General features: G+C 40.9%; 1 long non-coding RNA gene across 1 annotated transcript; it reads right to left on the bottom strand.

Annotated features, from left to right (window-relative positions):
* Positions 1–3,486: 3,486 nt before the first annotated feature.
* Positions 3,487–3,978, bottom strand: LOC147330555 (uncharacterized). Its single transcript, XR_015129242.1, has 2 exons — positions 3,731–3,978; positions 3,487–3,643 (listed from the first exon to the last, which is right to left on the bottom strand). It is a non-coding gene; the product is annotated as an uncharacterized LOC147330555 (long non-coding RNA).
* Between the last annotated feature and the right edge of the window lie 6,113 nt (positions 3,979–10,091).

Here is a 10,091-nt window from a genome sequence, read left to right as displayed (position 1 = left end):
AGCCACACACACAAACACACACCCAGCATCGTCCTATCCAGCATGTGACCTTTTCACAAATCAAATGACTACATCTGTTTAACGGTTTAATCAAAGGTTTTACAATATTACTTGGTAGATTTAAAGCATATTTGTTGGATATTCTGTGATAGTCTTTCTTTTTTCTGCCTGACTGTAACCTTACAGATTTTCAGGTGGCGTTAAGAGGTATAGACACTTGTGGAGTTGTGTTTACGGAGAACAGCAGGTGTGAAAAGACTAAAGTCTAAGTACAAAAACGTGGGCTACAGATGTGAGACTGAAACACAACAGGCAGGCAGGCGAAGTGAAAAGATAAAATGAAAGGAGGAGAGTGGTGTTCTCGGGGTCTGTTGTCAATGTCTGTGTTTTTGTAGCTTTCAGACCTTGTTAGAGATGAAAGATGTATCACTGCTGACAACTCCCCCACCTCCTCCATCTCGTCCTGGTCACTTTCTTTCCATTCTTCTCTGCTTTATTTTACAGTTTTCATCGGTTAATTAATTCTCAGATTGGACAGAATATTTAAACTCTAAATATTCTGGGATTCCCTGCTGACATGGTCTATCCTTGTGTCAGCTCTCATTCAGCTGCATGAGAAATACACCTGACATCTGAAATACATCCGTTATGCAGCTCATCATTATTTCTACACTTGCGTATCAAAAATGTTGGTTTGGGGGTATTTACACATAACACAGCCAAGTAAAGCCATTTAGGCACTCCCAGTCCTAGTGTACTTGTATGCACTGTCAGTTCTGCTCCTCATTAATTCATCTCCCAACTTTACTGAGCTGGAGAGTGTAGCAGATATTGAATATGGATCAATAGATCACTCCCCGGGATGCATACTGTCAGCTGACTGAGCCCTCAGGCAGATGCCAAGCCTCTGGTCACATTTGCATTTAGAGATAGAAAATAAGTACTGCTTGTCAGAAAGTGGGAAACTGTGTGGTCTCTGCATTTTATAAAACTGGTAAATCAGAAGTATAGAGGCTGAAGAAGTTTCTGTATTTTGGGGTGATGATAATTTACAGTCTTTAATTATTTCTACATCTATATAAGTAGACCTTGCTGGGCTACTCATGAGCCTTTATGGCAAGTGTGAACACCTGCAGGCACACATGTGTGAATACATCCACATGTAATTTAAATGTGGGCTCTGACACGCTGATTAAACACTAAAATAGCTCAGTGAATTTAAGTTAATATTGCAAAGAAGGAAAGAAAACTTTGAAAGAATGTTTTGTATAAAGCCACCTGACTCGATTTCCTTACGATACATGAATTCATGGTCTTGTCTGCACTGCACCATCCTCTGTTTGATTAAAACCAAAGAGTTTACAGGAATAACATGAATGTCATTTTCTGTTTTATGGTACAGGATTTTGGCTCATAAAATATTACTTCAAAGTTGTTCTTTAACCCGGTCCTGCATCACATCTTTCTTAGCCTTGACTCTGTAATACAGAGTTTTAGTTTCTGATCTTCAAAAGTCTGAAGCACAGAAAAGATATGAGCTCTATTTAAGGCCAGAAGACCAGACCGTAATAGGAAATAGTTTTAGGTTGGACATATTTTTGTTATTACATTGGGCCACTGATTCAAACCCATGAATAACTTAAACTGAGAAAGCTGGTACATGGTAGCTTCATGTAATCAAGGCATTTTATCATTTGAGGAGAAAAATTGTTTAAATGTCAATTTTTTTTTCAATTTTATTTATACAGCACCAATTCACAGTCCCCTACAGGTGCTTTAGATCAGGGGTCCCCAATCTCAGGCCACGAGGGCCGGTGTCCCTGCAGGTTTTAGATCTCACCCTGGGTCAGCACACCTCAATCACATGATTAGTTCATTACCAGGCCTTTGGAGAACTTCAAGGCATGTAGAGAAGGTAATTTATCCATTTAAATCATCTGTGATGGATCAAGGACACATCTAAAACCTGCAGGGACACCGGCCCTCGTGGACTGAGATTGGGGACCCTTGCTTTAGATTGTAAGACCACAATATTAGAAAGAAACAAACAATCCCCTATGAGCAAGCACCTGGCGACAGTGGGAAAGAAAAACTCCCTTTTCACAGCAAGAAACCTCTGGCAGAATTAAGCGTTATATACCTTTGTAACAATGTGTAAAACAGAAAAAAATGAAAGTAAGCTTAGGCAGAGCAACACAAGACATCTTCTATCACAGATCCACCCAACCATCCATGAAATAAGTAAATGGTAAGAACTTTGGTAAATAAATTGCTACCACATATGAAAATTATAATCACACAATTCATCAAGCAACTTACTTTTAATTGCTGTTTAACCCAAAACCCGATGATAGATAACACTTTTGTCCACACAAGAGGCACATTTGGAAAGATTCAAACAATTTAATGATTTTTAGATAGATTTTCACCACTTGCATTATCAATTAAAAGAAAAATCAAATATATACATTGTACATTTGTACACATGCATGCAGATATGCATGCACATGTATCTGCACAAAACATTTGTGTGCAACTGTTTTATATATGGGTGGGCCTTTAGAAAAATCTAATTTTTATTAGAGTATATACACATAGGAACAGATTGTGACATCTACATTGCTCTAATATCACCATTCCCAGAGGTGGTGGGAAAGCTGTGCTTCTGTGAAGTTTCCAATCATGACAATTTGAACCCATGCCTGTGCAGACCAGATGGCTTTTCCTCTGGATTTCAAAATTAAATAAATAAGTAAATAAAACAGGCTCAGTGTGTTGGAATGACTCATTCCGGTTGATACTTTCTGGTCTTCCAGGAAGTCGCACAGTGAGATAGATAAGCCTGGACAGAGGTAATTTACCAACAGGACAGTCACTCTGTCTGTTTAGAAGAATCAGTAAAAGCAATCAGGGCATGAGCAGAGAGTCACCATGTGATCAGAGAGGTTACCATGGCATTAACTGGCTCATTCAAGGTGGAGGTGCTATCAACGCTGTGAGACACACATATGAGCCAAGTAAGTAGCGGAGGAAAGGGCTTAACCTGACCTACAATCTCGCAGGTCAGGCAGTGAGCAAGAGAGCGAGAGTAAGAGGAGGGAGAATGTAGAGACAGCGGGGCTAATGGAAATGTAAGGGTCAAAGCATCACACTGGCAGTAACATGCAGTTGTTCAGCATCTCTGTTGTGTTTTTACAACCATGTTTTCAAAAAAAAAAAAAGCTGGGGCACAGTAAAAGTTTGAAAACAGATTGCAAATGATTGTCAAAATCATTGCATTCAAATGAAGGCATTTTAAAAGTTAACACTGAAATCACGGGCGTGTGACGGATCACTTCTTCTTTTGTTGTTTGGTGACTGAGAAGACCAGATCTGCAATTCTGAAGGTTTGCCATCCTTTGTTGCTGTTGGACTTTAGCTACTCATGTCACGGTGCGGCATGGCACACCGTGGAAGGAGTGGGGAAGGAGGACCCAGGCGCGGTGCTCTACGTATAGACAGTGTTTATTTACAGAGGGTGATATCAAACAACAATAAATCCCCGTGTTTCTCCCCAGACTCCCGTGTCGTGTCCTCCAAGTGCTCTCTGCTCCCGTGTCTGCACTCCCGGTGCTCGCTGCTCCTTAAGCCTTCCACGCTCCTCCTGCGGGAAACAATAGCGGCAGCAGTCAGGACACTGAACAATGGCAGGCATACACTACACGACCAAAACCTAAACTGGGTAACTAACGTGGAGTCCCAAGCAATGATCCCGCGTCGGTGGGAGCTCCAAGACTCTCTTAAGTAGCTCCCCCGACGAGGCCTGATCAGCAGCAGGTGTGTGGCTTCGGGTGTGGCCAGTCCCCTTGCAGGGCCACACCCTCCAGGCCTGACGCCGCCTATAAACAAGTGCTCAGCCACCCACACACACATATACACAAGCACAGGGAAGGGGGAGCAACACCAAAATACACAACAATAATAATAATAATAATATAATACATGACTGCTCAGGGATCCTGGGTCACCCAGTCCCAGGACCCTGACAACTCAACAGTTATGGTCATCTTTTATTGTAATTGTCATTTCATGAAGAGAAAAATGTTTATATCGGACGGCAGGGTTTGGACTCTTTCATGTTGTTGTATTCAAGGAGAACGTGGTTTGGCATTGTCTTGCTGAAATAAGCAAGGCCTTCTGTAATGGTTTCTGGGCCTTTGACCCAGGGTTTTAAGTTTTTTGGGTGTTTAGTATTTGTATTCTCGGGTCTCCTTGGTTTTGTTATCTAGGTTTTAGTCTGTTTGTATTCTGTCTCTTAGTTCTTTTATCTTGGCTCCCGTCTGTTCCCCACACCTTGTGATGAAGCCAGTCTTGTCTCTGTGTTTGGTTCCCTTTCAGTCTTTCATCAGTTCTACATTTCTGTTTTCATGTTCTGTTACTTCCTGTTTTATTTTGATAGTCTCTCATCTCATGTGCGTTACATTCAGTTTTGCTTTCCCTTTTCTCATCATCTAGATTCAATTCAGCTGTGTGTTCCCCAGGTGTCTCCACTCTGCTCTCCTCTTGTGTATTTAAACTTGTGTATTTAAAAAGTTTGCTTGTGTTCTTTGTTGTGGTCTTCCTTATGTGGTCTCCAGTAAGAGTCTGTCTGTCTGATTATTTCTTCCTCACCTATGTTCTTTTTATAAGCTTTCTTCTAAGTCCTGATCTTTGAGTTCTGCTCGCTACACAGTGAGCCTTGATACTTACACCAAAAAATGTAATCTGGATATCACCATATGTTCCTCAAAAGCCTGTATGTATATATATCTAATGTACTGCGTTAATGTATTACAATTATACTGAATCAATATGGCTGTGGCTCAGGGTGTAGACCAGGTCATCTACTAATCATGCAGACTGGAGCAGTCAGTCTGCATGCCAAAGTATCCTTGGGCAAGATACTAAACACTGAGCTGCTCCCAATGCACTCAATGCTAAATTTTAAAAAGTGATGTGTGAATGAGACATGTTGTATAAAGTGCTTTGAGTGCTCGAGTAGAAAAGCACTATATAAGAACCAATCCATTTACCTTTATAGATGAGCAAGTTAGAAGATCCCTGAAGGAGATCTCTTCCTGTATCCAATAGTTCTCATAGGGTCTGGATTCTCCCTCAAATATTGTAGGGTCTTTACTTTACAATGGATTTAAGCAATGTAAACACAATGAGAACTGTTATTGTTCTGAATTGATGCTTTCTGAATAAAACTGAATTGAAGTGAAAAAACTGTAAATGAATAACAACCACAAATCTTCCAGAGGCCTTTGTCACTGTTTGAGGAATTACAAGATCTAGTAATTTAGGTGTGTCAGGATACAGGACATGAATATTTACATTTCTGCACAGTTTTCAGCATTATACTGTTGAAATGTTTGCTTTGTGAATCCTACTAAAAAGTTTTTTAAAAAAAAGACAATCCTGTTTACTTGTACCCTTAAGTGGCCAGTTTAGTGGTAGGATAGTGACTCCAGCAAGGAACATAAGTATCCTAAAAATATGTGTACGTGCACGAACCACACGCCGGTGCATCTACCTCTGTGTGCAAATCTGATTATGGTCCTTGATTGCAAGTGACAGTGTGCAGATTGAGTTGCACAGCCTCTCTAATTCTCTCTATTAATGAGTTGCGCTCCACACTGCTGCCCCGGACCCCATCTATTAATCACAATTTGTCATCTGTCTTGCTCTCCAACCCCCCACCCCCATCCTTCTATCCTTTCCCCTCTCTACCTCTCCTCCTCCTGCCCGAAGCACATTTTGCTCCCTCTGTGTCATTCCTACAATCTTCGGCTTAAATCTCATCCCTCGGTCTCTTCCTGACTTACTTCTCCGTAGATTATCATCACAACATTCATTGCTTAAATCATTATTTTTTTGAAAGCATCTTCTCTCTTCTTCTTTTGGCACCTGTTCCCTTTCTTACCGTTACTACTTGCATTTCCAGCGTAAGTTCATGCGCTCCTTTTTTCCCCTCCCTTGCTCTCCTTCCATAGCATGGTCAAGCATACAGAGTGAGTTTTCCCCTGAAATCCACATTTTAATTCTGCCAGCACTCCAAGGTTAAGTAAGCCCTCTTACATCAGTAAATAATGATTTATCACTCCAATTCATATCCCTATATTGCTTCTTGGTAATTAGACATTTTTATAACACAACCTATGGACATTTGATAAAACTAATGATCAGCTCAGTTAAAGGTTAGCTTTTAACATTTTGAGATGCATTAGTGTCAAAAGTGTAAAAAAGTTTTTCTTTTAATAGATTATATTGGATTCGAAAGCATGGCTAACAATGTGATGTAACTGCTGTACTCTGTCTCTCTGTAACTGTACAGCTGCTGCATTACACATTGAGCAGTCACAACCCATGTGGGCATTGACTGGGATCTTCTGGGGGTGTTCTTAAGTGTCTTTGGATCTTGTGGATCAATCATGTTCTGGTGAGTCCCATGAATGTTCAATTGGAGAGGCATCTGGCAGTTATTTGAATGGTGTTTTTGCTGTGTGGATGGGGTGTGTGCTCAAAAAAGCTGCTGCCAATGGGGAGGGTTGTGTTTGGTTCATGCCAGAGGAACAGCCACAAACTCCCTGCAGATTGCTGCATTTTAACCAGATGGTCACTTTACCTCAGTGATTTCAATGTTGTGGTGAATTGGTGCACTTCCAGTGAGTCCAGTGACTTTCTCTGTGGATAGAAAAAGGAGATAAGAATACTATAAGAGCCAAGTTCATTACTTGAATCGACTGTAACTACTAAATCCCTACTGAGCAACTGTGTCAAATCCTCCCCCCTACACTGAACATTAATTAACGCTCTTGTCTGTCCCAACAACCTGCTGCTCCCACCAGGATATCTGTGTGAGAAACACAGAGTGAAACTACACCCGAGTCATGAAACACAGACACACAAGCCTGGAACAGATGTGAAGCAGTACTGTAAATGCTGTTAGTTAAATAAAATGCTGGCATTTTATATGAACAAAAGACTAGATGTGTAAGGGTTTCTGATTTCATGAGTTAAAAGAAAAAATGTCTGTCTGAAACCTTAAATTCTTAGTTTATACCTCTTTTTTTCTATTTCTTTATTCAAATACAAAATGAATGAAACAACAATTAGGGGAATCATCACTAAAACTGTGATATTTTCTTAGCTTTATGGCAGGGATTACTTCCTCCATTGATTAGGCTGATCACAATTAGAGAGACGACGCTGGTGATGTGCTGACATGTGAGCACAGTATGTGTTAGCAGGTTTCACACTTGTGTTTTTTACACTACTGCAAAAAGATGCCAGTGAAATAAAGGAGAAACACTGAGATCTGAATGCGGCATGCTAATGTGCTAAAATAACACTCCACATAAAAACATTGCTACTGGGGAAATGTTTCCAAGAAGTATTAGCATGTAGCCCAAAGCTTGTTGTTCCAACCTGTTTTCATCAAACAGCATCAGATACTGCCATGTTGCTCTTGTCAGCACTAGAACTGCTAGTTGGTTCAACTAAATATTTATGTTTTATTTCTGAATACAACACCAGTAATTTGTTGGATTGGAGATGCATCGCAGTCCCCTGCTACTAGATAAGGGTGTGACGTCTCTCTCTCCAAGATGGGAAGCAATAAGTGGAAACTATGACAGACGAAGGCAGCATAGTTTTGTACTATTTTGATCAAAAATAAATAAATAGTACTGAAACAGAGCCATTCATAAACACATTCTGCAAAGGACGTTTAAGGAAAGAAAACTGCTGGTGCTAGCCTCGTGAAGAGTGGCAACATTCAGCAAAATAAGCTGACAGTGTGTGAAGTGCTGCACAGCAACACATTTCAGTGTCATTTAAAATATGATGTGGTAACTTAAGAATTTGATTAAAAGTTTAATTGCATTTATTTGTTAGTTTGTTTTAGTACACATACAATATTTACACCCACCCTACAGGTTATATATAAGATCTGGTGCCTGTGGAGGCCATTTAAATGCAGAGAACTCATTGGTGTGTAAGAAAACCTGAGATGATCTGAGCTTTTCATGGTGCATTATACTGCTGGAAACAACCATCAGAAGATTGTACATTGTGATCATAAAGGGATGGACGTAATCGGCAACAATTCTCAGCTAGGCTGTGGGAGTTAAACAATGCTCAGCTCATATTAGTGGGTCCAAAGTGTGCTACCACTGAATTATTAAGGGCAGGGTAAATCGATGCTTTTATGTTGTTTATGAAATATAATTTGAAGCTTGCAGCAGAAATCAACAGTCAGCAGATGAGCGACACTTTCCAAATGTTCTATTGTCTCATTTTAGTGAGCCCTTTGTGAAATATAGCCCCGGTTTCCTGCTTTTAGTTGTCATCCTGTGTGGTCTTCTAGTGCTACAGCCCATCTGCTTCAACGTTTAGCATGTTGTGCTTTCAGAGGAGCAGCTTCTGCTTGGTTATTATGAGTGGTTACTTGAGTTACTGTTGCCTGATCAGCAGGAAGAAGCCTGGCTATTCTCCTCTGACGTGGGACACTTGCAAAATCAGGTGTATCTAACAAAGTGGCCAAGGAATGTATATAGACATTGGGCAAACCAGGGGTGACACAAGTGTTGTTATTGGGAGCTAAAAAGGATTCAAAGATTCAAGGATTCAAGGAGCTTTATTTGTCATTCGCATCACATGTTAACATGAGGTGGAACGAAATTATGTACACACGGTCCCGAAATGTGAAAAGAAACAAAAATAATGAAGAAACAGAATTTTTTTTTTGTTTTTTTTTAAGTTAAATAGTTAAGTTTGTTTGTTTGTTTGTTTTTAACAAACAGAAATGACAAGTAATAAGACAATACAATAAATAATACTATAACTAGCGTGCAATAACCTGAGTACCAGTATGGAGTATGGGTATAAATATATATAGGTGTAAATAAATACTTTAGCAGCAAAGGGCATGATGACCAGCATTGATAAAGTGACAGTGTCAGTAAATGTCAAGTAGTGGTTAAGGTGCTACAATAACAGTTCTTATCCATTTATGCACTGAGAAGTCTTCCTGCATCTGGAGGTGTATATGTCTGTGACGGTTGGGAGGCTGCCTCCGACAACTCTCTGTGCAGCCTTCACCACCCTCTGTAGCGCTTTCCTCTCTGCCGCAGTGCAGTTTCCGTGCCACACGTTGATGCCAGAGCACAGAACACTCTCCACCACACATCTGTAAAAGGAGATGAGGACTGAGCTCTCCATTCCTGCACGCTTCAACCTCCTCAGGAAGTAGAGCCTCTGGTGAGCCTTCCTGATCAGGCTGGAAGTGTTGTTTTTCCAGGTGAGGCTGCTATCCGGGTACGACTGCAGATCCTCCAACGTGCAGGGGTGTGTGTGTGTCTTCCCCTCCTGAAGTCCACAATCATCTCCTTAGTCTTCTTCTCATTGTTTTGCCTGCATCAGTCCTCCAAGTGTTCCACCTCCTTCCTGTAGCCGCTCTCATCATTGTTTGTGATGCAACCAACCACAGCTGTGTCGTCCGCAAACTTTACAATATGACAGCCCGGGAGGTTGGGTGAGCAGTCATATGTAAGCAGCGTGAACAGGAGGGGACTTAGCACACAGCCCTGAGGGGAGCCCGTGCTGAGGACTATGGAAGATGAGGAGAAGTTGTGGATCCTCACAGACTGCAGTCTGTTGGTCAGGAAGTCCAGGACCCAGTTACAAAGAGAGGAGCTCAGTCCCAGGGTCAGTAATTTGTCAACTAGTGTCTGCGGGATAATTGTATTGAAAGCGGATGAGAAGTCCACAAAAGCCAATTACTTCACATCACTAAATACATAAAAACACACTGGTGTGTCCCGCTCAGCAACTTTGAAATATTAGGTAAAGTATTAAGTAAAACAGAGGTGCTGTGAAAGTGAGAGTGGTTTGCTGTGCCCGAGTTTACAAACATTTGTAAGGTCACATTCATTTCAGTACATTGGCTTCCCATGTTATTTCAGATAAGCCAAATGCACACCCAATCCTCTGCTGCATAGTTGCAGTCACGGTATAAAGATGGAGATCTGTGTACTAAGATGACCAGAGGTGATATAGTGGAATTTATC

The sequence above is a fragment of the Aulonocara sp. 'chitande type north' Nkhata Bay genome, linkage group LG5 (assembly GCF_057382095.1).
Source record: "Aulonocara sp. 'chitande type north' Nkhata Bay isolate Kocher_YH1m ecotype deep benthic linkage group LG5, A_spYH_male_GT1.1, whole genome shotgun sequence".
Classification (NCBI taxonomy): domain Eukaryota; kingdom Metazoa; phylum Chordata; class Actinopteri; order Cichliformes; family Cichlidae; genus Aulonocara; species Aulonocara sp. 'chitande type north' Nkhata Bay.
Note: the sequence above shows the minus strand (reverse complement) of the source record. Positions and strands in the feature narration are given on the sequence as shown.